This window comes from Spermophilus citellus (genome assembly GCF_964194105.1).
Source record: "Spermophilus citellus genome assembly, chromosome: 8".
NCBI lineage: Eukaryota > Metazoa > Chordata > Mammalia > Rodentia > Sciuridae > Spermophilus > Spermophilus citellus.
In genome coordinates this window covers 94,357,592-94,385,441 of record NC_138189.1, presented here as the reverse complement: position 1 = coordinate 94,385,441, position 27,850 = coordinate 94,357,592, and the positions used below count along the sequence as shown (strand labels likewise).

At 38.3% G+C, this 27,850-nt stretch overlaps 1 protein-coding gene across 3 annotated transcripts in view; it reads left to right on the top strand.

Annotated features, from left to right (window-relative positions):
* ANK2 (ankyrin 2) overlaps positions 1–27,850 on the top strand; it is a 673,244-nt gene that overhangs the window by 67,472 nt on the left and 577,922 nt on the right. The window lies entirely within an intron of this gene.

The window sequence follows — 27,850 nt, the reverse complement described above, 5'->3', positions numbered from 1 at the left end:
CCTGAATGCCATTAGTCATCATCAGGAGAAAAGTTCTGCTGATGGCACTGAGATCTTGAAGAGCCATTCAGATCAGCTGTCACTTTTCTTTTCTCAGGTTGCTGTTTTTGTTGTTGTTTTTTAAGGTGAGTCCTTTATGGCTGAGCTACATCTCCAGCCCATACTGCTGGAATCTGATAGCTGAACACACACATGGAATGGGGAAAAGCTCGCGAGATGTAGTATTCCACAGTTTGAGGCTTATTTTTGCTGCCATCTTGGTGTCTTCAGGAAAGTCCCCTACAGTTTGGGTCAGTCAGGATAACCTTTATAAGTCAGGATAACTCTTCTAGATTCCTCTCAAGCTTATCGTAAGAAAGAAATCAGTAATGCATATGAAAATACTTTCAAAAGAAAAGCACAAATATACATTATCCTATCAATGTATATTAAGTGCTCTACAAATATATATTATTTAAATTTTGTTAGCACCCAGCTACTGGAGGGGCTGGCTAAATCCAGATACTGAAATATGACATCCAGTTAACTGTGCTGGGAACAAATGTTGCAGAGGACACAAGATCCATGTATGCTAAAGATCTGAGAGACTGAAATAGAACAAACTATCCCTCTCCTTCTCAGGTTTGTATATCTACCTCCTCTGGAGTAGGTAGGTAGACGTGGGTGCCTCACTTGTCCCTTGGAATAATTGGGAACCAATTTTTGAGAAAGGACACCAGCCTGCAACAGTATCATTAGCTAGATTATTCTTGGTTTGGTTTGGTGGTGGTGGTGGTAGGGCTTGAAGCTGGAATGTTAGTCAGATACCCAAGCAGCACACATTGCCTGGAATGGCATTTGTTTATTTAATTTTTGGTATGGAGGAAATTGAATGTATATAATAACTTCCTATTCTCAACACCACCATTACTGGCAGCCCCAGTAGTTACCACTGATTTCTGACCTGCCGAGCAGGCTTAAATTACCTGTTCTTTAAAGCAATTTCATCTTCTAGGGAAATCTAATTTGTACCAAAGTGGTCAGAAATTGAAGTCAGCCCCTCTGTAAGTTCACTATATCATCATTCAGTGTGAGTGATCTGCAATCCTCACTTAGCAAAACTCTTTTTGAGGCCTATGGAGCTACTCCCTTGGAAAGATCCTGGTATATTCTCTATGGATGGGCACAGTTTATGACATAAATGTGGAATAAGTAATTTTGGGGATAATTCTACTTTACAAAAAGTAAGATACCTATTCTTATTGACAGCCAAGTACAATAGTCTGGAGATTTTTAATTTTCTTACATAATCATCTCAATTGTATGAATGTATGGGAGCCATCCTCAGATTATTACTACTGGATTTAGCATTTTCTCCAAATTCCTGGAGTATGGAATATTCTGTTTTATGTTGGGCATTTATATTTTAATTTCAGACCTTTTCACAATTATTTTATCAAACTCATTTCTTCTTGCCTTCACCTGAAGTAGGAGGAAAATAAAACACTTATAATAGAGCCTGATATTCTCTTTTCCCAGAGCCAGGGGTTTATTGCAAGGCATGTTTCAAGGTTTGTTTTTCCTCCCAGGAACTCTGCCAGAAGATGGCATTGTGCTCTCAGAGACCCCTCTGCATGGCCCCAGTCATCATCCCTCAGTGAAAACTGCAGTTGGAAAGCTCATTAGTCTCAGTGAGGCTGACAGGAAATGAATTTGCTTGTGCATCCCCAGTCAAGGATAATGCCGTTAAGGTCGGCTAAACTACACAATCCCAGACTAAAGATTTCAAAATTCTATTGCTGGTCCACCAAGGAGACTCGTTTCAATTTAGACCCAAGGCTGAGAGTCTAAGTAACAGAGGCACAATAGTTAAGGAAAAAAACAATTATAATTATGGAAGAAACAAATGAATTCTAAAGGAATTTACATATTGAGGTAGCTGTACTGTAGCTAACTCTAAGTAGCATAATCATCATTAAAATATAGTTCATAGACTAATAATTCATGACAAATAATAATATTTAATTGAAAAATTGCTATTTTTTTTTTTTTAAAGAGAGAGGAGAAAGAGAGAGAGAGAGAGAGAGAATTTTTAATATTTATTTTTTAGTTCTCGGCGGACACAACATCTTTGTTTGTATGTGGTGCTGAGGATCGAACCCGGGCCACACGCATGCCAGGCGAGCGCGCTACCGCTTGAGCCACATCCCCAGCCCCGAAAAATTGCTATATTTTAAAGGACATATTTAATTTGTTTTTAGTTTTCGATAGTATTTTCTTTTTAAAAAATACCATCTGAGGGCTGCGGATATAGCTCAGTTGGTAGAGTGCTTCCCTCACATGCACAAGGCCCTGGGTTCAATTCCAGCACCACAGGGGGAAAAAAAAATGCCATTAGATAGTAATACCACAAAAGATTGCATTGCGGGGCTGGCGATGTGGCTCAAGCGGTAGCGCGCTCGCCTGGCATGCGTGCGGCCCGGGTTCGATCCTCAGCACCACATACCAACAAAGATGTTGTGTCCGCCGAGAACTAAGAATAAATAAATGTTAAAATTCAAAAAAAAAAAAAAAAAAAAGATTGCATTGCCAAATTTTGTTTTGTCCCTGTATTTTTTATATTAATCAGTTTATTTCTATATCAGTATATCTAATAAGTATGAATGTAAAAAGGTAAACACTAAAGAGTAAAAAATGAAAATTACAAAACTTGACATTTCTGACTCTCCCTCCTGCCTACAGTGGTAACTAATAGTGTTTTTTTGTTTTTGTTTTTTTTTTCAGTATTAGGGATTGAACCCCGGGTTAGGGTTCAATTCTGTACTACTGATCTATATCCCCAGGCCACTAATAGTGCTTTTTTGTTGCTTTTTTTTTTTTTTTTTTTTTGTACTGGGGTTTGAACCAGGGAAGTTTTACCAGTGAATTTATATCCCCAGTCCTTTTTTATTCATTTTATTTATTTATTTTTTATATTTATTTTTTACTTTTAGGTGGACACAATATCTTTATTTTACATTTATCTGGTGCTGAGGATTGAACCCAGTGCCTCATGGATGGTAGGCAAGCACTCTACCTCTGAGCCACAATCCCAGCCCCTATTTTATTTTTAATTTTTGAAATAGGATGAAATTAAATTGCTGAGGATGGCTTTGAACTTGCAATCCTTTTGTGTTAGCTTCTAGAGACACTGGGTTTTCAAGTGTGCGCCACCAAACCCAATTCCACCAATAGTGTTTTAAATATTGTTTCAGAAAACAAAATAACAACAACAACAAAAAACCCTAAACTGTCCAAAAACCAAAAATGAACTGATTCTTTATCATTTTAATGTTAATTGAAAAAGTTGTTTTAAAGATTACTATGAAAATGATTGTTGAGCAATTATAAAATAAAGCATGATCCTATTTGGATTCTGACTTTTTTTTTTTTTTTTTTTGGTAGTGTTGGGAATCACATTCAGAACTTCACACAGGCTACATAAGTGCTCTACCACTGAGCTATGGTAAAAAGGTAAACACAAAAGAGTGAAAAATGAAAACTAAAAAACTTGACATTCCTGACTCTGGATCCTGATGTAAAAAAATTGCAATTAAGAAAAAAATGCCAGGCCTATAATCCTAGCGACTAGGCAGGTGAGACCAATCTTAGCAATTTAGCAAGACCTTGTCTCAAAAATAAATAAATAAAAAAAAAAAAAAAAAAGACTGGTGATGGCTGAGTGTGGTGGTGCATGACTGTAATCCCAGTGGTCTGGGAGGTTGAGGCCGGAGGATCACAAGTTCAAAGCCAGCCTCAGCAATGTCGAGGTGCAAAGCAACTCAGTGAGACCCTGTCTCTAAATACAATACAGAATAGGGCTGGAGATGTGGCTCAGTGGTCGAGTGCCCCTGAGTTCAATCTCTGGGACCTCCCTTCTCCCAAAAAAGACTGGTGGTGTATCTCAGTGGTAAAGTGGCCCTGGGTTCAGTCTCCAGTCCGAAGAAGAAGGAGGATGAGGAGGAGGATGAGGAAGAGGGTGAGGAGAAGAATGAGGAGGAGGAGGAGGAGGAGGAAGGTGGTGAGGAGGAGGAGGAGGAGGAGGAGGGAATGCACAGTCCTTGTTTTTTTTCTAGGCATCAGTTACATTAGTATAATCATTTTGTAAAAAATGAGCAAACTGTCACTGGGCCTGTAATCCCAGTGACATAGGAGGCTGAAGCAGGAGGATTGCAAGGTTTGAGGTCAGCCTGGGCAACTTAACAAGATTCTGTCTCAAAATAAAAATCAAAAGGGCTGGGGGTAGAGCTCAGTGGTAGAGCATTCTTGGGTTCCATTTCCAGCCCTGAGGGAGGAAAAGTATTGAAATATTGAAATATTTCTGGACAAAATCTAGAATTTCTTTAAAATAAGATAGCATGTGTTTCTGGGAAGGGAATAAAAACAGAAGTGAAACATAATTGGCCAGGATTTGCTGACTGTTAAAGCAAAGTGATGAGTGCATTTGGGTTCATAATACCAATCTCTCTCCTTTGTTTATATTTACAGCTTTCTGTAAGTAAGAAAAATATTTCCATGAAATATTCCAACCACACAAAAAGCTATAAAATTAATAGTAATGAAATCAAATAGTACTTACCCATGTGCCATGTACTAAGTCCTTTACACATACTAATTTTTTAAATTCTTACTGTACCTGTGTGAGATATATTATTATTATTATTATTACTATTATTATATAATATTATATATTCCCATTTTTTCAGGTTAATAAAAACTAGGTCAAATAACTTGTGTAGAGTCAAAGAGCTAAATAGTTGATGAATCCTCATGGGTTCACGTGAATACATGTATATAAATCTCTCAGTTTGGGGCAGTGGCACACACCTGTAATCCCAGAAACTTGGAGGCTGAGGCAGGAGGACTGCAAGTTCAAAGTCAGCCTCAGCAACTTAGTGAGTCCCTAGACAGCTTAGTGAAACCTTGTCTCAAGATAGAAAATAAAAAGGGTTAGGGATGTGGCTCAGGGGTAAGGCACCCCTGGGTTAAATCCTAGTACAACCCTGCTCCTTCCCCCAGAAAGAATAAAACCTATTAACAAATTGAATATGGCTCATATGATGTGTTGAATCATATGAGATTGTTGTTTTGTGGGTCAAAAATTACTAGACATTGGCAATGTCATGTGATCTAACCCAGTATTTCTTCTCAATTGCTTTCTCCTTCTAATCCCTGGGTAATAACCGTATTCTTTGTATGCATTTCTTTTACTTTATATGGTGTATACTTAACAGCAGACAGAGTTGATTCTCATATTTTAAACTTTCATAGTAGCATTCTGGCAATTTGATTTTTAAATTCAACTTATAATTATGAGATCCAGTTATTTGATATGTTTTTAAAATATATTGTGGGATATTCATATTCTGTCATACTATAGAATAGTGAAAATACATGAACTTAAACTATCTGCTTAGGAGCCATTCACAATATAAGCTATTTATTTATTTAATTTTTTAAACACACATTTTAATTAATTAATTTATTTTTTATTTTTTTATTTTTTAAATGAATTGGAGTAAACATTTATGAACTTCTCTGTATGTTTCATGTACATATGTAGATACGTTTATCCATATATTTTTAAAAACAGCGATTACAATATTTATTTTGCATATTTACTCTTTAAAATACTTTTATATATTAAGTAGTTTTACTCGTAAAACATTTTTTTTTTTAGAGAGAGAGAGAGAAAGAATTTTTTAATATTTATTTTTTAGTTTTCGGTGGACACAACATCTTTGTATGTGGTGCTGAGGATCGAACCCGGGCCACACACATGCCAGGCGAGCGCCCTACCGCTTGAGCCACATCCCCAGCCCTATAAGTAATTTATTAACCAGCTTCCAACTTTGACTGTCTCCAGTCTTTTTTTCTTTGTGGTACTGGGGATTGAACCCAGGACCTTGTGCATGTGAAGCAAGCACTCTAACAACTGAGCTATATCCCCAGCCCTATTTCTAGTCTTTTATTATGACTGGCAGTTCTCCTATCAACACAGAAAGCATACTCATAAGTGAAAATATGAACTTCTACCAAAATTATCATCATCAAAATATGAAATGAATCATCTTATTTGCCTTCTAGAACATATTTGATTGGATTTTATTTGACTCTCCCTGAAAATATTTCAGAAATTGATTATTATGACAGACTACATTTTATGTGGTCCTACACAAAAGTCTACCACTCCTTAAGGGCAATTGAAAGTGCACATAGATAAAGCAGAGAATGCAGATGCTGTGTTGAAGTTTGACTCTGTGGCTAATAAAATAAAACAAGAAAACAATCAGCAGAAGTATGGTAAGAGAGTGAGTCTTAAAATCTATAATAAATTATCTTGTAGCAAATGACTCCTAAGTAGCTTTGGTGAAACAGCTGCTTGCTCTTAGGGAAAAATAAATCTGGAAGGTCCTGTAGGCTGTGGATGTGAATGACACAAGAGTTTGCACATATGGATTGTTTGTGGCAAGTTTATCCTTTTTTACTGTTCATCCTCCTATGCTTCTTCTGCTATCTCTTTTTGATTTCTTTTCTTTTTTGAGATGGGGTCCTGCTATGTTGCCCAGGCAGGCCTTCTTCCTTCCTCAGCCCCCTAACTACCTGGACTGTAGGTACATGCCACCATGCCTGGCTTTTTAAACTCTTAGCGTGTCTTTCCTCAGATTGGATTATCAACACCCTTTCCTGTGATCCTCAGTGGTGGAGGCAGTAGTGACTTTTTCTACCTTCCTTCCTTTCCTTCTTTTTCTTTCTTTCTTCCCCTCCCTCCCTTTCTCTTTCTCTTTCTTTCTTTATTCTTGATACTGGTGATTGAATTCAGGGGCACTCAACCACTGACCCACATCCCCAACCCTATTTAGAGATGGTCTCATTGAGTTGCTTAGCGTCTTGCTTTTGCTGGTTTTGAACTCGTAATCCTCCTGCCTCAGCCTCCCAAACTGCTGGGATTATAGGCATGCACCACTGTGCTCTGGCAGTAGTGACTTTTTATATAAAATATGAAAAGGTAAAACAAAGCCTGATATTCGAGGTGAAGAAACCCACAAACCACCGATAATGCGAATGTCCTTTGCCAAACCACAGTGGTCCTCAGGCTATTGGTACACACAATCATAGAAATAGACACTGGGTGTTTTCTTTGGAAAAGAAATCATACCAATTCGTTTTTGTTGTTGTTGTTGTTGTTGTTGTTTGTTTGTTTCTCTCCTTCGTCAGTGATTAATGTTCATGAATGACAGATACATTGTTAGTTGAGGCTTTCTTGGAAAACTGAATGTTTGTTTCTTTTTTTTTTTTCTGAATATTAAACTTGTTTTGGAAACGGTTTCAACTTAATCATAGCTCTGTCTTCAGGGAAAGGCTAGGAATATATTTCAGATAAAGGCTTTTGGTTTAGAACTTTTAAAAGGCATACTACTAGACACAACAAATCATATTTTAGTATCTGATTTCTTTAAATCTTCTTGCTACTTATTTCTTTACAAATTCTTATAAAGCTGACCCACTTATACATTACTAATTGGAACCATAGAGCCTTTAACTTCTACCTCAAGAAAGCCAATTTTAGGGGTGGGGATATTGCTCAGTTGGTAGAGTGCTTTCCTTGCATGCACAAGGCCCTGGGTTCAATCCCCAGCATTACCAAAAACAAAAACAAACAAAAAAGCTGATTTTATTTTTGGACACCCTATGAACTTTTTATAATGTTGATCAAACCATTATGGCTCACAGAGTTATTCTTTGTGTGTATAAAAATAACGGCAATATGATGCCAGGTGTAGATTTCTTTTTCTTTTTTTTGGTGATACTGGTGACTGATCTTAGGGCCTTGTGCCTGCTCTACTACTGAACTACATTGAACTACTCCCAGCTCTGATTTTTATCTTTTTTTTGTGTGTGTGTATGAAAAAAAGATTTAGAAGTCCTTTGTTTATGTCATCTTGCCACTAAAATTTGTAATACTTTATGTCATCTGTGACAATTAAGTGTAAAATCAAACATTTTTTATTCATATTACTCGAGTGATCTCTTGCAAATCAGTTTAATTTATGGTCTACAAATCCTCTTTTGATTTTAAGTTTTTTTTTTTAAATGTACAATGTCAAAATTAAAGCCACATAGATAAAAAAAAAAGAAGTAAAAATATATAAATGTACCTTCTGCTCCTCCCCACAACAAACTCTCCATTCAGGATCGACTTGTATATGACCTGCTCCTAAAGATAGGTCACTTTTGGAGTTTTTGATCATAAGGAAGAGATCTACTCATAATCTTTACATGGAGGAGTTTATTGTAAATATCCAGGACATAGACTTTGTCTTCTGCTGTCTTTTTGGGTGGCTGCTCTCTTCCTTATGCCTTCCATTCAGTCATCTGTATACTCTACTGTAGATTCTGAAAGGGCACATCTGAGTGGATTGATTTCCATTGCCCTGGTAGGAAGAGTCCTTTGAGTAAGGCCTATGGGTCAAGGCTCATGCTGAGGAGGCACTGTCTCTGGGTTTCCCTGTATTATGTAGAATATCTGAATATTCTAAGCTCCCACATTTTAAAAAGAATCTTGACAAATTGGAACATGTCCAAGGGAGGGCTTGAAGGATATGGGTCAATTGTTAAAATACCTGCAATTATTTATTTATTTAATGTTTGTTTGTTTGTTTGTTTGTTTATTATATTGGGGATTGAACCCAGGGGATATCCAATCACTGAGCTACATCCCAAGTCCTTTTTATTTTTATTTATTTTGGGACAAGGTCTTGTTAAGTTGCTGAGGCTGGACTCGAACTTGTCATACTCCCACCTCAGCCTGCTGAAGAGCTGCAATTACAGGCATGTGCCATCATGCCTGGTCCTACAACTCTTCATTTGAAGATATATTTGAGAAGAGTTGTTAAATTTATTCCATTGGCTTCAGAAGGTGGATTATTAGGTGGAAGCTACAGGAAACAGATTTCTGCTTAAAATGAGAATGTTCTAACAGGTGGAGGCGTTTGAAAGTGGAATTGGACACCTCAGTAAGGCAGGGAGGATCCTGTGTTTGGAGTGTCAAAGCAGAGGCTGGATGCCATCCGTCAGGGATGTTGCACAGGGCATCCCCATTCTAGCAAAGACTTTCCCATGAATCTGAAGGAACAGGTGAAACTGGATTTCTTAAGATTAACATCTATGATGTTATACATTGATAAAAAAGGTTTGAGAGAGAGAGAGAGAGAGAGAGAGAGAGAGAGAGAGAGAGAGAGAGAATTTTAATATTTATTTTTTAGTTTTCAGCGGACACAACATCTTTGTTTGTATGTGGTGCTGAGGATCGAACCCGGGCCCTGAGGGTTGAACCCGGGCCGCACGCATGCCAGGCGAGCTACTGCTAGAGCCACATCCCCAGCCCATGTAAAACAGATTTGACTTTATTCTGGAAGCTTCTTAGGAAACAAGAATATAGGTGTTGGAAAATCAAGTTCAGGCAAAGAAAACCCCCTAGAGTTGCCTATACTTGTTTAAACATGAGAATTAAAAATATCTAATTTGGGTTGGGGTTGTGGCTGGGGTAGAGTGCTTTCCTTGCATGCACAAGGCCCTGGGGTTGTGGCTAGAGCTTTGGCCTAGCATGTGCGAGGCCCTGGTTTCCATCCTCAGCACCACATAAAAATAAATAAATAAAATAAAGGTAGTGTATCCAACTATAACTAAAAAATAAATATTTAAAAAAATCTACTTAGATAAAATATCCACATACATTTATCTTCATAAGCAACAGAAAAAAAGGGCATTCTGACATGTTTGTCATATGGTTGTTTGTTTAAATTAATAATGTTAAAATAGGGGCTGGGGATGTGGCTCAAGCGGTAGCGCACTCGCCTGGCGTGCGTGCGACCCGGGTTCGATCCTCAGCACCACATACCAACAAAGATGTTGTGTCCGCCGAGAACTAAAAAATAAATATTAAAAAAAAAAAATTCTCTCTCTCTCTCTCTCTCTCCCCTCTCTCACTCTCTCTTTAAAAAAAAAAAAAGAATGTCTGCAGAGACTTTAAAAAAAAAATAATGTTAAAATACGTCGTGTAATGAATAAAATAGTGATAACTTTTAGAGAACTTAAACCACATTTTATTTTATTGTTCAACACATACTAACAGCACATTTTTCGGTGGAATAATATAAATTTTACATCAGGCATGGTGTCAGAATTGGGCATATCAGCAAGAAAGCATCTGAAGAGTTTGAAAGCATCCTCAATATACAGGTAGTATTGCTATGGAATTTGAATTGGTTAACATCAGTAAGGATCCAGTTGGGTGTGGTGATGCATACCTGTAATCCCAGCAACTCAGGAAGCAGAGGTAGGAAGATATCAAGTTTGATGTGAGCCTTAGCAACTTAGCTAAATGCTGTCTCAAAATGAAAAATAGAAAGTGCTGGAAATGTGGCCCAATAGTAGAACACCCCCCCAGGTCCATTCACTAGCACTGCAAAATACAAAACAAAAAGGATCCTCAACCTGCAATGATCAGCATTGTTGATAACTATTAAATGGCTACTAGCAGAGGATGATTGTCATTTTGAGTGTTTGGTATTTAAGTCTGAATCTCACAAAAGTAAACGCTTGGGAATGGAGGTGTAGTTCAGTGGTAGAAAGCCCTGGGTTCAATGCCCAGCACCAAACACACAAAAATAAATTGATACTTTATGTTAACTACAGCAGAAGAAAATGTTTGTCTGATATAAGGAATGTATCAGACACTAATTTGGTTTAATATGTGTAACTAAGTTGAAACTAATTTGCTCTGATATGTGTAAGAAACAGAGATGTTAACTTTATATAACTTTTCACCTTTCCTGCTTTGTTGATTTACTACTATTAGAAACATGGAAAAATGTGGAACCAACTGAAGTAGATAAATAGAAAAGTTTTGCCCTGATATAAAGAAGGATGTGAATTTCATTTGCATAATTTTCTATTATTTTAATTGTTCTGTTGTAAAACTGATACATGCTTATTATAGAATATTTTGGAAAGAAGTACACTATTTTTAAGCCTTGCATCTGTTACCCCTTAACTAGATTTCTTTTTTCTTTTTGAAATAATAGGAGCTCACAAACCCTTTTGATCTAAAGTTTTAAAATAAAAACATAAGGGCTGGGGTCGTGCCTCAGTGGTAGAGCGCTTGTCTGGCATGTGTGAGGCACTGGGTTTGATTCTCAGCACCACATATAAATGAATAAAATAAAAGTCCATCAACAACTAAAAATACATATATATTAAAAAAGTAAAAACATAAGAATGTGGTTCACTTTAAGGATAAATTCAATTTATACTGTTAAGAACTTGAAGGGGTCTAGGAATATAGCTCAGTTGGTAGAGTGCTTGCCTTGCATGTACAAGGCCCTGGGTTCAATCCCCAGCACCACCAAAAAAAAGAGAAAACTTGAAGGGCCTCATGTGGTACATTCCTGTAACCTAGCTATTCTGGAAGTTGAGGCAGGAGGTTCTCAAGTTTGAGGCCAGCCTGGGCAACTTAGTGAGACCCTGTCTCAAAATAAAAAATAAAGATGACTAGGATGTAGTCCAATGGTAAAGCAAGCACCCCTAGGTTCAGTCTTCAGTAACTCCTGTTATGGTTTAGATGTGGTGTCCCCAAAAGCTCACATGTAAGACAATACAAGAAGGTTGGGAGGAGAAATATTTGGGTTATAGCCTTAAGCTAATCAGTAAATTGATCCCTGATGGGATTAACTGACTGGTAATTGGTGGCAGGGATGTGGCTAGAGGAAGTGGTTTACTGGGGGCGTGGCTATGTATCTGAACAGTGGAATCTTTCTCTGCTTTCTGATCATCCTGTGAGCTGCTTCCCTCTGCCACACTCTTCCACCATGATGTCCTGCCTTACCTCAAGCCCCAAGGAATGGGACCTGCTGTCTATGGATTGAGACCCCTGAAATATTGAGCCCCTAAATAAACCTTTCCTCCTCTACAGTTGTTCAGGCTGAGTCTTTTAGTTGCAGCAGAGAAAAAGCTCACTAAAACACCCCCCACCAAAAAACGAATTTTATACATCTAATACAGTATTTTGATAGACAATTCTCCTTGTTGTGTAGAAAAACAATTAGGTCATTTGTTGGAAGATATTTTATTGGTAAAATGCTCAACAGAAGCAAAGTATTTGGTTATCTTGTTTATTGCTGTCTATTCGTAGCCAATAAAGTAAAATTAATCCTGTAACAAATATTCATGGAAAAGCAATATAATTAAGTCTACCTGTAGGGAAGTACGGTATACAAGTCTGAGTTTATACTTAGTGATTTTTCAGGCCTCAAGTTTTATTTCTTTAATCTATACAAATTAGTGCCTGTTTTCCTCTTTGCGCCAAGAGAAGTGCTGAATGAGAAGTAAGAAGCACTTTCTTTTCTCACTCCCCATCCCTATTCTAGCTGGGACTCTTAAGTGCTTTCATCAAAGAACAGACTTCTTGCCAAGAGTCCCATTTGTCTGCCAACATGAGAGTTTGGCTATAGATTTTTGATTTTAGGGCAATACAACTCTTTCTAAGGAGGAGGAAGAGACAGAAATCCACTCTATAAGCAACTGTGAGACATAATGGAACAATAGTTTGGGCTCTAGAGTCAGAAAATAAGTAGATTTGAATCCTTGTGCTAGCACTTGCCAGCAATGTGAACTTGGCAAACACTAATTGCTTTGAGTCTTAGTTTGGCCATCTATGAAATGAAAATAATTCGTGTTTGTTATAAGAATCAAATGAGGTCACAAATGTCAAGCACCAATGTCAATAACAGGTACATTCTGTATAATTCCTAATTCCCTCTGTCCCCTACAAATCAAAATATTTTTGGGGGGAACTAAATTGCATAGTAACAGAGGTGGGGCAGAGAGCCTTGGGCTGCTCCAGAAGTCATCTGATATGTGGATATAGTTTCTAATGAATGAAGGAGAAGAATTGAGATCACATTCTGCACTGTGTCCCTTTCCTCACCTCAGTTGTGATTGCTGTTTGGGATCAGAACACGATACCCCAAAGTATGTTGTTTTGGTGTGCTGAGTACTTTCAAGAACATTGGAGAGACTTAGGTGCAAGTCTTCGATGATCTTTTTCTGCCCACCTGTCTCCCTGCCCTCCTCTCACCTACCCCTTTTCTCATCCAAAACAAGTTATAGAAACCAGAATCCCTTTTCCCCAAACCAAGGCATAAAAGATTGAAAGGCTACTATCTTCTTTCTTGAAGACCCTCTTTCAGAACGGGTCCTGCCCCAAATGGAGGAGAAAGGAACACTTCAGAGAGAGGCCAAGATTAATCTGAACAGATAGACCTTGTTGGGTTTCCCCTCAGTCTATTACCATTAGATTTTTTTTCAAAAAAGCTATTTGTCCATTCACATTTCTTCATAGCTGTTCATTCTCCATCAAACCTAAGCATAAATGTAGAAAGAATTCTCTGGTTTTTGGATCTTCATTTCTTTTTCTTTTTCTTTTTTTTTTCTTTTTTTTTTTGGTACCAGGGATTGAACTCAGGGGTGCTTAACTACTGAACCACATCCCTACCCCTTTTTTATGTCTTATTTTGAGACAAGGTTTCGTTAGACTGCTCAGGGCCTCACTAAGTTGCTGAGGCTGGCTTTGAACTTGCAATCCTCCTGCCTCAGCCCCCCAGCTGTTGGGACTATCGGTGTGTGCCACCATGCCCAGCCTGGGTCTTCACTTCTGAAGTCTCCTGTGTCATGTAGACTTTGGTTAAATAAATTTGTTAAGCTTCTCTTGTTAACCTGTCTTTTGATTAAAGGGACATTATGATGGATGAGGAAAGGTATCACACCTTTCGGCAATGCAAATAGTTCGATTTCAATTCCTAGGAGTCTCATCTTTGGGCATATCACTCAGAGCCCTAACATAATGACAGCTAGCTCTGCATTTCAGGTGAGGCAATGTAAGAGTGGCCTCAGTTGCTCTTAGAGTCCTAGTTCTCAGGGAGAGTGGGTAAATGTTTTTCTCTATGAATGTTGAACAAAAACTACAGACCCTAAAGTTTGATCTTAACATTCAGGGACAGGATCAGAAAGAACGACTAGATTGAATTTTAAAATTGTGGTAAAATATGCGTAACATAAAATTACCATTTCAGCCACTTTGAAATGTGCTGTTCAGTGGTGACATTCACATTACTGTGCGACTGCCATCCCTCTTCGTCCCCAAAAGGTTTTCATCTTTCAAGACTGAAATTGTTCTCATTTTTCAAACAATGAATCTCTATCTCCCAGCCCTTGGAAACCACCATTCTCCTCCCTTCTTCCCTTTCTCCACTTTCTCCTTTTTCCTTCTTTGGTGCTGGGGCCTCAAGGAAGTCCAGGCCAGTACTCGACCAACTGAGCTACACTGAGTAACACCCTTGGCTCTGCCATTCTGCTTTGTAGCTCTGTGAATTTCACTGCTCTAGTTACTTCATGTTAGTGAAACCATATAGCATTGCCCTTCAGTGACTAGCTTCTTTTGTTTGGCGTATGTCTTAAGGTTCATTCATATTATAGCACGTGTCAGAATTTCCTTTCTTTCAAAGGTTGAATATATTTTATGATATGTGTCTATTCAACCCTTTTGGTTTATATTTTTCAAGCCACATTATGGTGAGGTTTAATGTAGGTGTTTTTGTTTTTTTTTTTTTTTTTTTTTTTTTTGTACCAGGGATTAAAGCCCAGGGTGCTTAACCACCGAGCCACACCCCAGCCCTTTTAAATATTTTATTTAGAGAGCTTAGTTGCTTAGGGCCTCACTGAGTTGCTGAGGCTGGCTTTGAACTCTCGACCCTCCTGCCTCAGACTCTCAAGCTGCTAGGATTACAGGTGTGTGCCACTGTGCCTGGCTTTATTATAGTTCTGATGCCATATATTTTCTTTTTTCAAATTGCTATCTGTGTGTGTCTCATAGAAGTTTATTTCAGGGCTGGGGATGTGGCTCAAGCGGTAGCGCGCTCGCCTGGCATGCGTGCGGCCCGGGTTCGATCCTCAGCACCACATACCAACAAAGATGTTGTGTCCGCCGAGAACTAAAAAATAAATATTAAAAATTCTCTCTCTCTCTCTCTCTCTCTCTCTCTCTCTCTCTCTCTCTCTCTTAAAAAAAAAAAGAAGTTTATTTCATATGAGTTAGTCCCTCTGGGTTTCTAGGAGTGAAATAAGCCCTAATGGCTGGCTATAAGGCATCCATTTTATGTAGGGAATTAACTACTCTTTGCATCTAGAATGGCATTAGTTATTTACCATTCTTGGGGGAATTGAGAAATAGTCACTGAAATAACTTTTTGTACTCTGTGTTCATATGAGGAACTCTGTCATTGAGAAAGTCAGCTCTGAGGCTTTTCACTTTTGTTTAGATTTGGTTTTTGTGTGGTGCTGGGGATCGAACCCAGGGTCTTGTGCATGCCAGGCAAGCACTCTGCCACTGAAGTTCATCCTAAGCCCAGCCTTTTCACTTTTGAGTAAAATAAAATGAGTTTTTGAACCTGCAAAGCTGAGGATATTCATTAGACCTTGGTAATGACAGAAACATACAGGACACCAAAGGAATCCTACTGGATCTTCAGAGTAACAGTATTGCTTCTGTTTTCTGTGTAAATTTGGAATGAGGAGTACATAACTGATTTCCTTCTTGTAGAACTAATGGGCTTTCTCCTCCTCCTCCTCCTCCTCCTCCTCCTCCTCCTCCTCCTCCTCTTCTTTTTCTTCTTTTTTTGTAGGATTGATGTGTCTTAAATGCAAGTTACTCATTAGTAGTCAACAAAATGCAGGAAATAATAATGCTACCAGGTTGTTCATTACACTTAAGAGATGTACTGAACTGCTTCCCTGAACATAAATGTACGGTATCATGCGTTGGGGATCTGCATTAAATAATACTCATGTAACAATTTTTTGTAAGGAACTTATTGTGTCCCCAGTACTCTACTGGGTCCAAATAGTAGAAAAGCTAACAGATCTGATGGTCTAGTGGTAGTGAAGAGGCAGTTATAATTGCTAAATACTAATTAACAACAGAGAAATGACAGGATGATGTGATAGTACAGAAAAGAAACACTTTTTTTTCAGACTTAGAGGATTAGAGGGAAGCTTCCTGAAGGAACTGATATCTATGTAAAGACCTATGAATTCAAGAGGAGTTAACTAAGCAAAGGAAGGGAAAACCCTTTCTTGGAAGAAATAGCACATGCCTAGTCCTAGCATGTGTATTTAGGAAAACGAAAAAGGCCAGTGTAGTCTGAAGCCAGATTGTGAGGGTGGGAGGGTGAGAGGAATAGAGCAGGAGCTCTCTCAAGTAGAACATTCTATATCCTCTTCAGGATTTTATGCTGAGAACAATGAGACTCATTAAAGAGTGAAGACAGGGTATATTATAGTGAAATTTGTGTTCTGAAAAGATAACTCCAGCTGCAGTGTAAGTAATTAAGGGGAAACCTGGTAGACTATTCATTATTATTATTATTTTTTTTTGCAGCAATCCAGGGATGAAGAGAAGTTTATAAATTTAAAGTGCTCTTTTCTAGGATTTGGTTGCTTTTCAAAAAATATGGTGTGGGGGTACAGGGTGACTTTTTGTTTCCAGCTTGGACCATTGGGTAAGATGGAGGGGTTGGGAAAGCACATTTCCCAAGGAAGATGATGAGATCAGTTTTGGATAATTTAAGACTGAGGTGCCTGTGTGATAACCAGGGAAGCTTTGGGGGTGGAACATTTATGGAAAGACTAGAGGAAGTTGTTGTTGATTTTTTAATTATTGCTCATATTTCCAATTCTCTTTTAGGATGCTACTGTGGAATTAATAATTTATGGATTAGAGATATTTCCTGTGGGATTGGATCCAAAGAGCACAACAGGAAAGGACGTGTAACTTGCCGTTTCTTGAGAGTATAACAGGCCAAGAGCCTGTTTTCTGCTGAGAGCTAAACAAGTGTTCCTTCCCATTTATTTTAACTTTGTATTATATATACATTGATAAGGCCTTAGATGTGTCTGCTGATGCAATTATCTTTGAAAAGTGGGATTAGTTGGAGGAGAAAGGAAATATTACTTTATATAATCTTATAAAATTATTTTTTTGCACAAAATATTTTATTTTTATGAAAAAAATCACATCACAATTGTGTAGGTCATTTAGTAAAAATTTTGATTCAATCGGACTGATAAACAATTGAAGCACTAGAGAAAATTTTCAGGAAATGTAGAAGACATAGAAAGAAAAAAAAGGGGTATTCTCCAAATTGCTTTCTTGCCTCCTTAGGTATATTAGGAATCATGTATAAATATTTTTTTTTCATCCATTTGCTTTCTCTTACTCTTCTATAACATGTCTCTAACTCTACATTTGTTATGAAGATCAATGCTCAACTGGATCTCTCTGGTCTGCAGAAGTGTTTTATTTATAGCTGGTGTCTGTTCTGATTGGTCTGTTTCCTGGTTGTTGCTGCCACTACTCCTTTAGCAATTTAAGTTCCCCAACACCACTGATTTGGGTGGCCTTTTTCACCATCTGTCTCTTCCTACATCTCCTATCAAGTTGAATGATGGCTCCTTCTCTGTTTCTCCAGTATTCCCCAGTAGGTCTCTATCATAGTAGCAGTGGAGTGGGCTTAATAGTGGCCCCTAAAGATAACAGACCCTAGTTCCTGGAAATCTTAAATGTTACCTGTTGGAAAAAGCATCTTTGCAGATGAGATCAAAGATCTTGAGAGGGGGAGATTATACTGGATTACAAAGTCCACCTCCAAAGAGACAGACAAGGGTCCTTATAAGAGATGGCAGAGGGAGACTTGACCAGGCACAGAAGAGTGGCAGTATAAGTGAGGAACAGATGGAGACTGGAAGATCTTGAAGACTGGAGTGATATATGGCTACAAGCCAAGGAACGCTGGCTGTGACCAGAAGCTGGAGGGAAACAGATTCTCTCCCTAGCGCCTCTGGAGGGAATGCACCCTCATCAACAATTTGATTTCAACCCACTGAAACTGATTTTGGAAATTTGACTTGCAAATATGTGAGAGAATAAAATTCTTGAATATATCATGGCATATACTTATACTAAAACATATTACTTGTTTCTCTGAAATTCAAATCTAATGGGCGGGCCTCCTGTATTCTATTTGGTAACCATAGACAGACATCATGTCTTAACCACCTCTGAATTGTATAGTATAATGTTCAGGAAATGAATATTTTATGACTAAATAAATACTGAAATTTACAAACATATCCACAGTAGAGAGAAGAGTATAACGAGGCCCTTTATATTCATCATATAGCTTCTACAATCATCAACATATGACCAATCTCAAATTTTTTTTTTCATTGCTGGGGATTGATCCCAGGTCCTCCAACATGCTAGACAAGCAGTCTACCAACGAGCTACATATCTTTCTTAAATTTTTTATTTTGAGATAGGATCTTACGAAGTTGCCCAGGCTGACCTTGAACTTGTGGCCTTCCTGCTGTAGACTCCCAAGTAACTGTGATTATAAAAGTGTATGAACTTTGCCTGACTCTCTGTTTTTAAAACAGTACTTTGGCTAAGTGCAGTGATAAACACCTGTAATCTCTGGCTTAGGAATCTGAGGCAGGAGGATCTTAAGTTCAAAGCGGCCTCAGTAACTTAGACCCGAAGCAACTCAGGGAGACCTTGTATCAAAATAAATAATAATAAAAAAGGCCTGGGAATGTGGGTCAGTGGTCAAGCACCCCTGGATTCAATCCCTTTTACCAAAAAACAAGCAAGCAAACAAAAACATAGTATGTTGTTCAAAAGAAGCATCTCTGTGGTATTATGAGTGCATGTATGTATTCATGGAGGTCATAGCACTGCATTTGAAGATGCTACGTCCTTCCACAAGAATGGAGGAATTGGAGAGTGATGAACATTTATATGTGGATATCAAGAGAACAAAACTAAATGCATATCATTGAGGGAACTTGGCTCTAGAGTGCCCAGTGTGATAGAGAACATGGATGGTACTTTTCGGACTTATGATTTCTCCATATAAATTGCAACATAGGGCTGGGGATGTGGCTCAAGCGGTAGCGCGCTCGCCTGGCATGCGTACGGCCCGGGTTCGATCCTCAGCACCACATACCAACAAAGATGTTGTGTCCGCCGAGAACTAAAAAATAAATATTAAAACATTCTCTCTCTCTCTCTCCTCTCTCACTCTATCTTTAAAAAAAAAATAAATTGCAACATAGGCACGGAGATTGGTAAATGTAACTTCTGGCAGTTTTGTTCTGTGCAAAGCAAAGGCATTTGATGAACTTTTCCTAGGTGGGATGTTTTACCTGTGAGAATGATGTAACAAGGAAGATATATGTAACAAAGAAGAATAACGATGTAACAAAGAAGTAACAAGGAGAGTTACTATTCTGAACTCTGAATACCAAGGAGGAACAGTTGGGAGAAGTGGAAGTGACTGTCACTGAAGAGGGGTCTGTGACCATATCATTTCTGAATGTGAAGTGGCCAGGGAAGAGGTGTTGGGCCTAGTCAGGTGACAGTTCGTAAGAAAAATAGCCTTTCAAAATTCAGAGAAAAGACAGGTATAACTGTATTATGAGGATGTCGAATGACAGATGATAGAGAAACAGGAAATTCCTTTTTCATTTTTTTGGTCTTGAGGATCAAACTCACAGCCCTGTGTATTGTAGCATGTGCTTTGCCATGAGCTGTAGTCTCAGCTCAGGAAATTCTTTAATACATTAAATTTTACAATTAAGTTTCCTACATTTTTTTAAGAAAAAAAAAGCCAGAAGCCCTCTGTAGCAGCTGCAATTGGCTGCCTACCTTTGTAACAGGTAAAATGATCCAATGAAATGGGCCAGACTGGTCAACATCCTTTTTGATGTACCAGGCACTGACCTAAGCACTGGAAGACCATTGTAAGACCATTATAAAAGAGCCTGACAAAGGGCCAGTGCTCCAGGAGCTCATTATTCTGGCAAGATTGTGACAAAGAAGATAGGCATGTGGATTTTTATATCTTTAAAATATATGTTTATTTTTAATTGACACTTGGTAATTGTACATATTTTAAGGGTATACAGTGTAACATTTTTTTTTACCTTTATATAAGGTGTAATGATCATATCAGAGTAAATGGATGTTACCTGAGACATACATCATTCCTCTGTGTTGAGAACATTCAGCATTTGCTAGTTACTTTGAAATATTCAATTGTAGTCAACCATAGTTATCTGCTGTGCTACAGAACGTTGGATAATATTCCTCCTACTGCTTCCCATATCATATCCTTCCCAGGCTCTGGTGACCATTATTCTGTTTTCTAATTCTACAAAATATATATTTTTTTCATTTCCACATGTAAGTGTAGGTATTTGTTTTTCCATGTCTACATTATTTCATTTAATATGATGACATCAAATTTTATCCATGTGACAGGGAGCAGTGGCACATGCCTGTAATCCTATCAGTTTGGGAGTCTGAGGCAGGAGGATTGTGAGTTCAAAGCCAGTCTCAGCAAAAGAGAGTCACTAAGCAACTCAATGAGACCCTATCTCTAAATAAAATATAAAATAGTGCTGGGGATGTGGCTCAGTGGTTAAGTGCGCCTAGTTTAATCCCTGGTACTTCCCCTGCGTAAAAAATTTCATCCATGTTACTACAAATGACAGAATTTTATTTTTTATGACAGGATAATATTCTGTCGTGTGTGTGTGTGTGTGTGTGTGTGTGTGTGTGCATCTGTGTATGTATTTTCTTTATCCTTTTACCTGTTGATGGACACCTAAGCTGATTCCATCATTTGTTATTGTGAATAGTGCTGCAAATAGACATGTGAGTGAAGATATCTCAACATACTGACTTCAATTCCTTTGGATATAGCAGTGAAATTGCTGGATCATATGGTAGTTTGTTTCTAGTTTTTTTAAGGAAGCTCCATACTGCTCTCCATTATGGTGGTGCTAATTTGTGTTCTCATCAACAATGTATTATGAGTTCCCCTGTGATCTGGCTTGGGGGTACATGCCTGTAATCCCATGGCTTGTTAGGCCGAGGCTAGAGGATCACAAATTCAAAGCCAACCTCAGCAACTAAGGCAGGCCCCAAACAACTTAGTGATACCCTGTCTCAAAATAAAAAGGGCTGGGTATATGGCTTAACAGTTATGTCTCTAGGTTTAATCCCTGGTACCAAAAAGAAAAAAATGAAAAAAAAAAGTCCAATATTTGTTATTTATTGATTTATTTGTCTTTTTAATAGTAGCCAGTCTAACTAGGATGAGATGATATCTCATTGTGCTTTTGATTTCCATTTCCCTGATAAATAGTAATATTGAGCATTTTTCCATATACTTATTGGCCACATATATTTCTTATTTTGACAAATGGCTGAGTCATTCCTCCATTTAAAAAATAAGGTCATTTGCTTGTCTGTTTTTGTTACCTGTACTTTTGGAGTTATAGTTCCCCAAAAAATATTTGCCCAGGACTGGGGATGTGGCTCAAGCGGTAACGTGCTCGCCTGGCATGCGTGGGGCGCTGGGTTCAATCCTCAGCACCATATAAAAATAAAATAAAGATGTTGTGTCCACTGAAAACTAAAAAATAAATATTAAAAATTCTCTCTCTCTCTCTCTCTTAAAAAAAATATTTGCCCAGACTAATATTCTGAATTATCTCCCCTATATTTTCTTCTAGTAATCTCACAGCTTTGGGTCATGTGTTTAATTCTTTGATCTATTTTGAGTTGGGTTTTCCTTTTTTTTTTTTTTTTTGGTACTGGGGATTGAATTCAGGGACACGCAACCACTGAGCCACATCCCCAGCCCTATTTTTGTATTTTTTATTTAGAGACAGTGTCTCACTAAATTGCTTAGGGCCTTGCCTTTGCTGAGGCTGGCTTTGAACTCCTGCTTCAGCCTCCCAAGCTCCTGGGATTACAGGTGTGTGCCACCATGCCCTGCTAAACTTTGTATTTTTATTTATAGTTGCATCTGACATTGGTCTTCAGAAAAATCTGGAATGAATTTAAAAATAGGTGTTAAAGGCTGAGGAGGCCAAGGCAGGAGGACTGAAAGTTTAAAGCCAGCCTCATCAATTTAGCATGACTGTAAGCAACCTAGTGAGACTGTCTCAAAGTAAAAAAATAAAAGGGCTGGGATGTGGCTCAGGTTAAATGCTCCTGGGTGCAATTCCTGGTCCCCTAAAAAAAATTAGTTGGTGAGCACTCAGTTTGGGGAGGAATAATCATTAGGAATCAGTTTGAATGTACAAAGAGCAAGTGAGATTTGATTAATGTTTTTTTTTTTTTTTTTTTTTTTTAGAAGATTCCTACCTGGTCAGGCAATGCTAAAGATCCAGAATTTCCAACTGGCCTTGAGCAGTGCCCTGGAAGATTGTGTTTGATTGTTTTGTCACAGGGTTTGGTTCTTTGCTCTTTGTACAACTTTGTGAATGAGGCAAAAAACAAAACAACAAAAAACAAAACAAAAAATGTTTTCATGTTTATTACATTTGCAGATGCCTGAGGTTTTTTTGGGGTACTGGAGATTGAACTCAGGGGCACTTCCCTGAGCCACTTCCCTGGCCCTATTTTGTGTTTTATTTAGAGAAAGGGTCTCCCTTGGTTGCTTAGCCCCTTAACATTGCTGAGGCTGGCTTTACACTTGTGATCCTCCTGACTCAGCCTCCCAAGCCACTGGGATTACAGGCATGTGCCACCGTACCTGGATCAGATGCCTGAGTTTTGATGCCTTGGAAAATAGAATTTACAGTTAGGCTGAATTCATAGACCCATATTGAAAAGATGAAATTTCACAGGGATACATATAACCAGTTATACATACAAATAGATTCAAAATTCATGTGCTGATGTTCCAGAAAATGAAGGTCTATTTTAAGAACAAGTAAGTGAAAAAGTTCTAGTGATTTTAGTTGAGTGCAAATTCAACAGGAGCCAACAGCTAGAGGACTGCCAAGATAAGTGGATACAAATCTAGACTGCATTAGTAACAGCTGAGTATCCAACAATCAGGGAAACAATAATTCCACTTCTTTGTGATTCTCAGACCACACACATTTGGAGTCCTAAGTCCTTAGATCCGGGTTCCCCATTTCAAGAGAAAGCACTGTCGCTGTGGAGCTCTTCCGGAAGTGGTGAGCAGGATAATGAAGACAGTGAAAATCAAGTCAAATAGGAAATGGCTGAAGAAACTGGAGCATAATTGCTCTCCTCAATTGTGTAGAAGAACTAGCACACAAACTTTATGTCATCCCAGGGAGCAGAAATAAAACCAGTGGGGCTGCAGAATTAGAAAAAAGCAAATTATAACTCAATACAAAGAACGAATAAAAACTAGGGGTCACAATTTGAATGGAATTATGTAAGGGGAAGGGACCAAGGACAAGATAGACCCTTTTAGTACAGCTCCCCATGACCTATTTTCTCCAGCTAGGTCTCACCTCCCAATAATCCATAAAAGTTTTAATCTGTCAAGTGGATTAATCCATTGATGAGGTCAGAGCCCTCCTGGTTCAATCGCTTCCTTAAAGCCTTACCTCTGGGCATTGCTGCATTGGGGACCAAGCCTTTGAGGATATGAGCCTTTGGGGACATTCCAGAGCCAAATCATAACAACCAGTAAATGGGAAAATTACCAGATCTACTACAAAGTTATAAAGTAAACATTCTGTGTTTTAATTCAGCAGAGGCTCAATATCCAGTTTCTTGTCAACCCTATTCTCTGTTTTTAGCATCTCTTGCTGATTCTTGACTGAACCAATTATTCCTTTACAACTTGCAAAATGATGATTGTATCCAATTCTGCCAGTCCTGTTGCTTTCATTAACTAAGATTCTCTAGCGGAGTTCCCCTCATTAACGGAGTTATTTGTTCCTTTGAAACAGTTCCGCTTGGAAAAGAAAGAATTCTTAGCTCTCTCTACTAAATGTTTTTTTTTTTTTTTTTTTTTTTCCCTGATGATACAGGGTATTAAACCTAGGACCTTTCACATGTTAGGCAAGCACTCAGCGATAGCCCCAGCTCTTTCTAAAATTTAATATTTTTAAAAAATTTTTTTTTAGTTGTAGATGGACACAATACCTTTCTTTATTTATCTTTATGTGGTGCTGAGGATTGAACCGAGTACCTCACCCATGCTAGGGGAGTACTCTACCACTGGGCCACAACCCCAACTCCCTCTAAAGTTTAATTTTGAGACAAGGTCTTGCTGTGTTGCCCAGGCTGGCCTGAATTTGTAATCTTACCCTCTCAGCCTCCTGAGTAGCTGGGATTACTGGTGCATGCCAGCATGCCTGGCTCTCTTTACCAGTTTTTAAGTAAGGAATTGGTATGATAGTCATGTCATTTAGTAGAAAATGTGTTGTTTTCCTTTTCTGTGTTAAGCATCTTTAATTTTTAAAATTTATTTAAGTATGTCAATTATATTATTTTTTTATGATGCTGTAACAGATTGTATTTACCAAAGTAGGCTACACCAATATATATGAACCTATTTGTTCTTAAAATGTAATATTGACACTTCTTCATCACTTCTGCCTGGCACTCTAGGGACATATGCTTTTAGTGAAATTCATCCACCCTGAATCCATCCTATTGGAGAGAGGATATGGAAAGACAATATAATAGACAGATGACTGTAGATCCATACAGTCTAGGCACCAGATGCATGAGGGAATGAGCATTCAAAAGATTTCAGGGACCAGCTTTTGAGATACTTAATTGATGCTGAGCAGATTAGGAACCAGTTTACCCACTGAGTCCTGCCCAGACTATAGATTTGTGAGAAAAATAAATGTTTTTTAAGATTCATGTGACTTGTCACAGTAACTACAATGTATGTTGGATATAATTGGCCTTTGGGAGTCTCTCTCCACATTGGTTCTTTGGAGTTTTTGTGTGCATGTGTGGTGTTTCTTGGGACTGAAATCAGGGACTGGCATATGCTAGGCAAACACTTTACTGCTGGGCTACATTCCCAGTCCTGCATAGATTCTTGTGTCTTTTGACATAACCTAGTGCTTTTAGATAATTTCCTTGCTTTTTGGAATCAATGTCCTAAGCTCATCTTATGTATTTTTTGCCTTAGATCTGAGATCAGCCTTTTCTCTAAAGAACCCTGATTCCTTTTAATGAACACTAATATTTCCAGTTCAAAATCTGGGCAGTCTGAGAGCTTTCTTTCTTTTGATTCCCATCCCCTACCTCCCCTGGATTGAACCCAGGGGCATTCTACCACTGAACTAAATCTCCAGCCCTTTTGATTTTTTTTTTTTTTAAATTTTGAGACAGTGTCTTGCTAGATTGCCCAGGCTGGCATTAAATTTGTGATCCTCCAGTTTCAGCTTCATGAGTCCCTGGGATTACAGAGGTGGGCCAGCCAATAGGCTGGTGATGGAATCTCTCAGTGGAACAAATTACAATGGAAATGTTACAAATGGTGATAGTAAAACTCATTTTTTAAAAGTAGAATTGAAAGGCGAACAATGAAGCTCAACAGAATGATTAATAAAAACATTACAAATCCAATAAAAATAAAAACATAAGGGGCTGGAGTTGTAGCTCAGTGGTAGAGCACTTGCCTTGCAAGTGTGAGGCACAGGGTTCGATCCTAGCACCACATAAAAACAAATAAAGGCATTGAGTCCATATGCAACTAAAAAATAAAACATAAGCAATTATCAAAAGGTGGTATACCAGGGCTGGGACTCTTGCTCATTGGTAGTGTGTTTGTGTAGCATGCATGCAGCCCTGGGTTCCATCTCCAGCAACGCCCCCCCCCCCCAAAAAAAAAGAAAAAAAAATATATATCCAATGAATGGTAATTATTGAATCATGTTCAATTTCATCATGATAAAAAGGAAATGTAACTATTTTCTTTTGACAAATTAGTAAATTTTTTTTTGAAAAGAATAAGCCTCAATGCTAAGAAGAAAACAAACTAATCTCATACAGTGGTAGAAATGTCACCTGATTATTGGCTGTATTCCTAGTTATTTGGCAATATAAATTAGGAGTCAAAAAGTTCAAGGCATTTGTAGTTGTTGGGATAGAGCCTAAGATAAAAAGAGAACAAAGAGGTAACAAAATGAAGTACCTTAAAAAAATCTGGAAAAAAATATATATTATATAAATTTTATGCAACAGACAGGCATGAGTGGTCCAAGCTAGAAGGACAGCTCTGCTTTCTGTTGTCATTGAGTGGCCCAGTTTTCTTTCATTCATTAGCTCCACCATTCCCTAAGTGTTAAAACTGTGGCTAAAGCTAGGTTGCAGACAAGTCTGTGTTCCAGCTGGCATGAAGGGAAAGAAAGAAGTTGAGGACAAACAATTTTCCATTCAGTAAAAGATGGAATTCTGTGCTCAAGGACACACCTACACGTAAGGCAGGTTGACAGCGGCAGTCTTAGGGCAAGCAGCCATGTGTCTTTCCTAAGCACTCTTTCTTTGGAGCAAGAGTACATCCTTGGCTTCAGTAATTCAGTTTCTGATAATCTGTCCTAATGAAATGAATTACAGAAAACAAGTGTGAACTACTCAATGAGATGAACCTGGTGGTGCACACCTGTAATCCCCGTGTCTGGGGAGGCTGAGATAGGAGGATTGTAAATTCAAAGACAGCCTTAGCAATTTAGTAAGCCCCTCAGCAACTTAGTGAGACTCTGACCCAAAATAAAAAGTTTAGGGGCTGGGGATATAGCTCAGTTGGTATAGTGCTTGCCTTGCATACACAAGACCATGGGTTCTAGACCCAGCACCCCCGCCCCCCCCCCCACACACACACACAAAAGGGGGTGTGTGTGGCACTGGGGATGTGGCTCAGTGGTTAAGTGCTCCTGATTCAATCCCTTGGTACAAAAAACCAAAAATCAAAAAAACAAAAAACTCAATGAACAATAATTCAGCCAAGGAGAGTAATGTTTAGCACCTTGCTTACTGGAGAAGAGAGCTACTTGAAAAATATCCAGACCACAGTATTACTGAAGGGTTTTAAGAGCCATGGTAAGGAACTAAATAAGTGGGAAACCATGGGAGAATTTAGGAAAAAGAGATTGAGTTTGATTAAGGACCTTCTGCTTCCTATGGAGGACGAGTGCAAGCAGTGGCCATCATCTGGGGAATGCGTGATGATGGTGTATTGAAGTAGCAGGAGCAATGGTAGTGACAGTCTTTGGATATTAAATTTTTGTTAGCTACATTGATTTTGGAGGAGCATTTAATTTATGAGGCCTAGTTTCTCACTTTGCTTAGCTCATAAAATAAGGGATCGATCATGATATGGGGTTGTTGGTACAGAAACCTGAAAAGTGTTATTTTTAAATGGCCAAAGCTAATTTTATCTATAAAGTTAAATATCAGCAAGATCCCAAGATAATCAAAACAAAAAGACACTTTTTTTTTGAGATGGGGCTCAAACTATGTTGCTCAGACTATTCTTGAACTCATAGGTTGAAATGATCCCTGCCTCAGTATTGTAGGTAACTGGGACTACAGGCATGCACCTGGCTAAAAAGACACCTCTTAAGTAGAAAAATGTCATTTGAATTTTGTAATTTTAGCTTAATGATTAGTTCTTTCTATAGAAGGATCAAACAATATCCAATATCTGTTAGTTTTTATCATGTTGTCTTTGTTTCTTACATTTAAAGTGAACTGGGGCTGAGCATGGTGACATACACCTGTAATACTAGCAACCAGGGAGGCTGAGGCAGGAGGATTGAAAGTTTGAGGCCAACCTGGGCAAGTTAGCACAACCTTGTCTCAAAATAAAATAAAAATGACTGCATGTAGCTCAGTGGTGGAGCTCCCATGAGT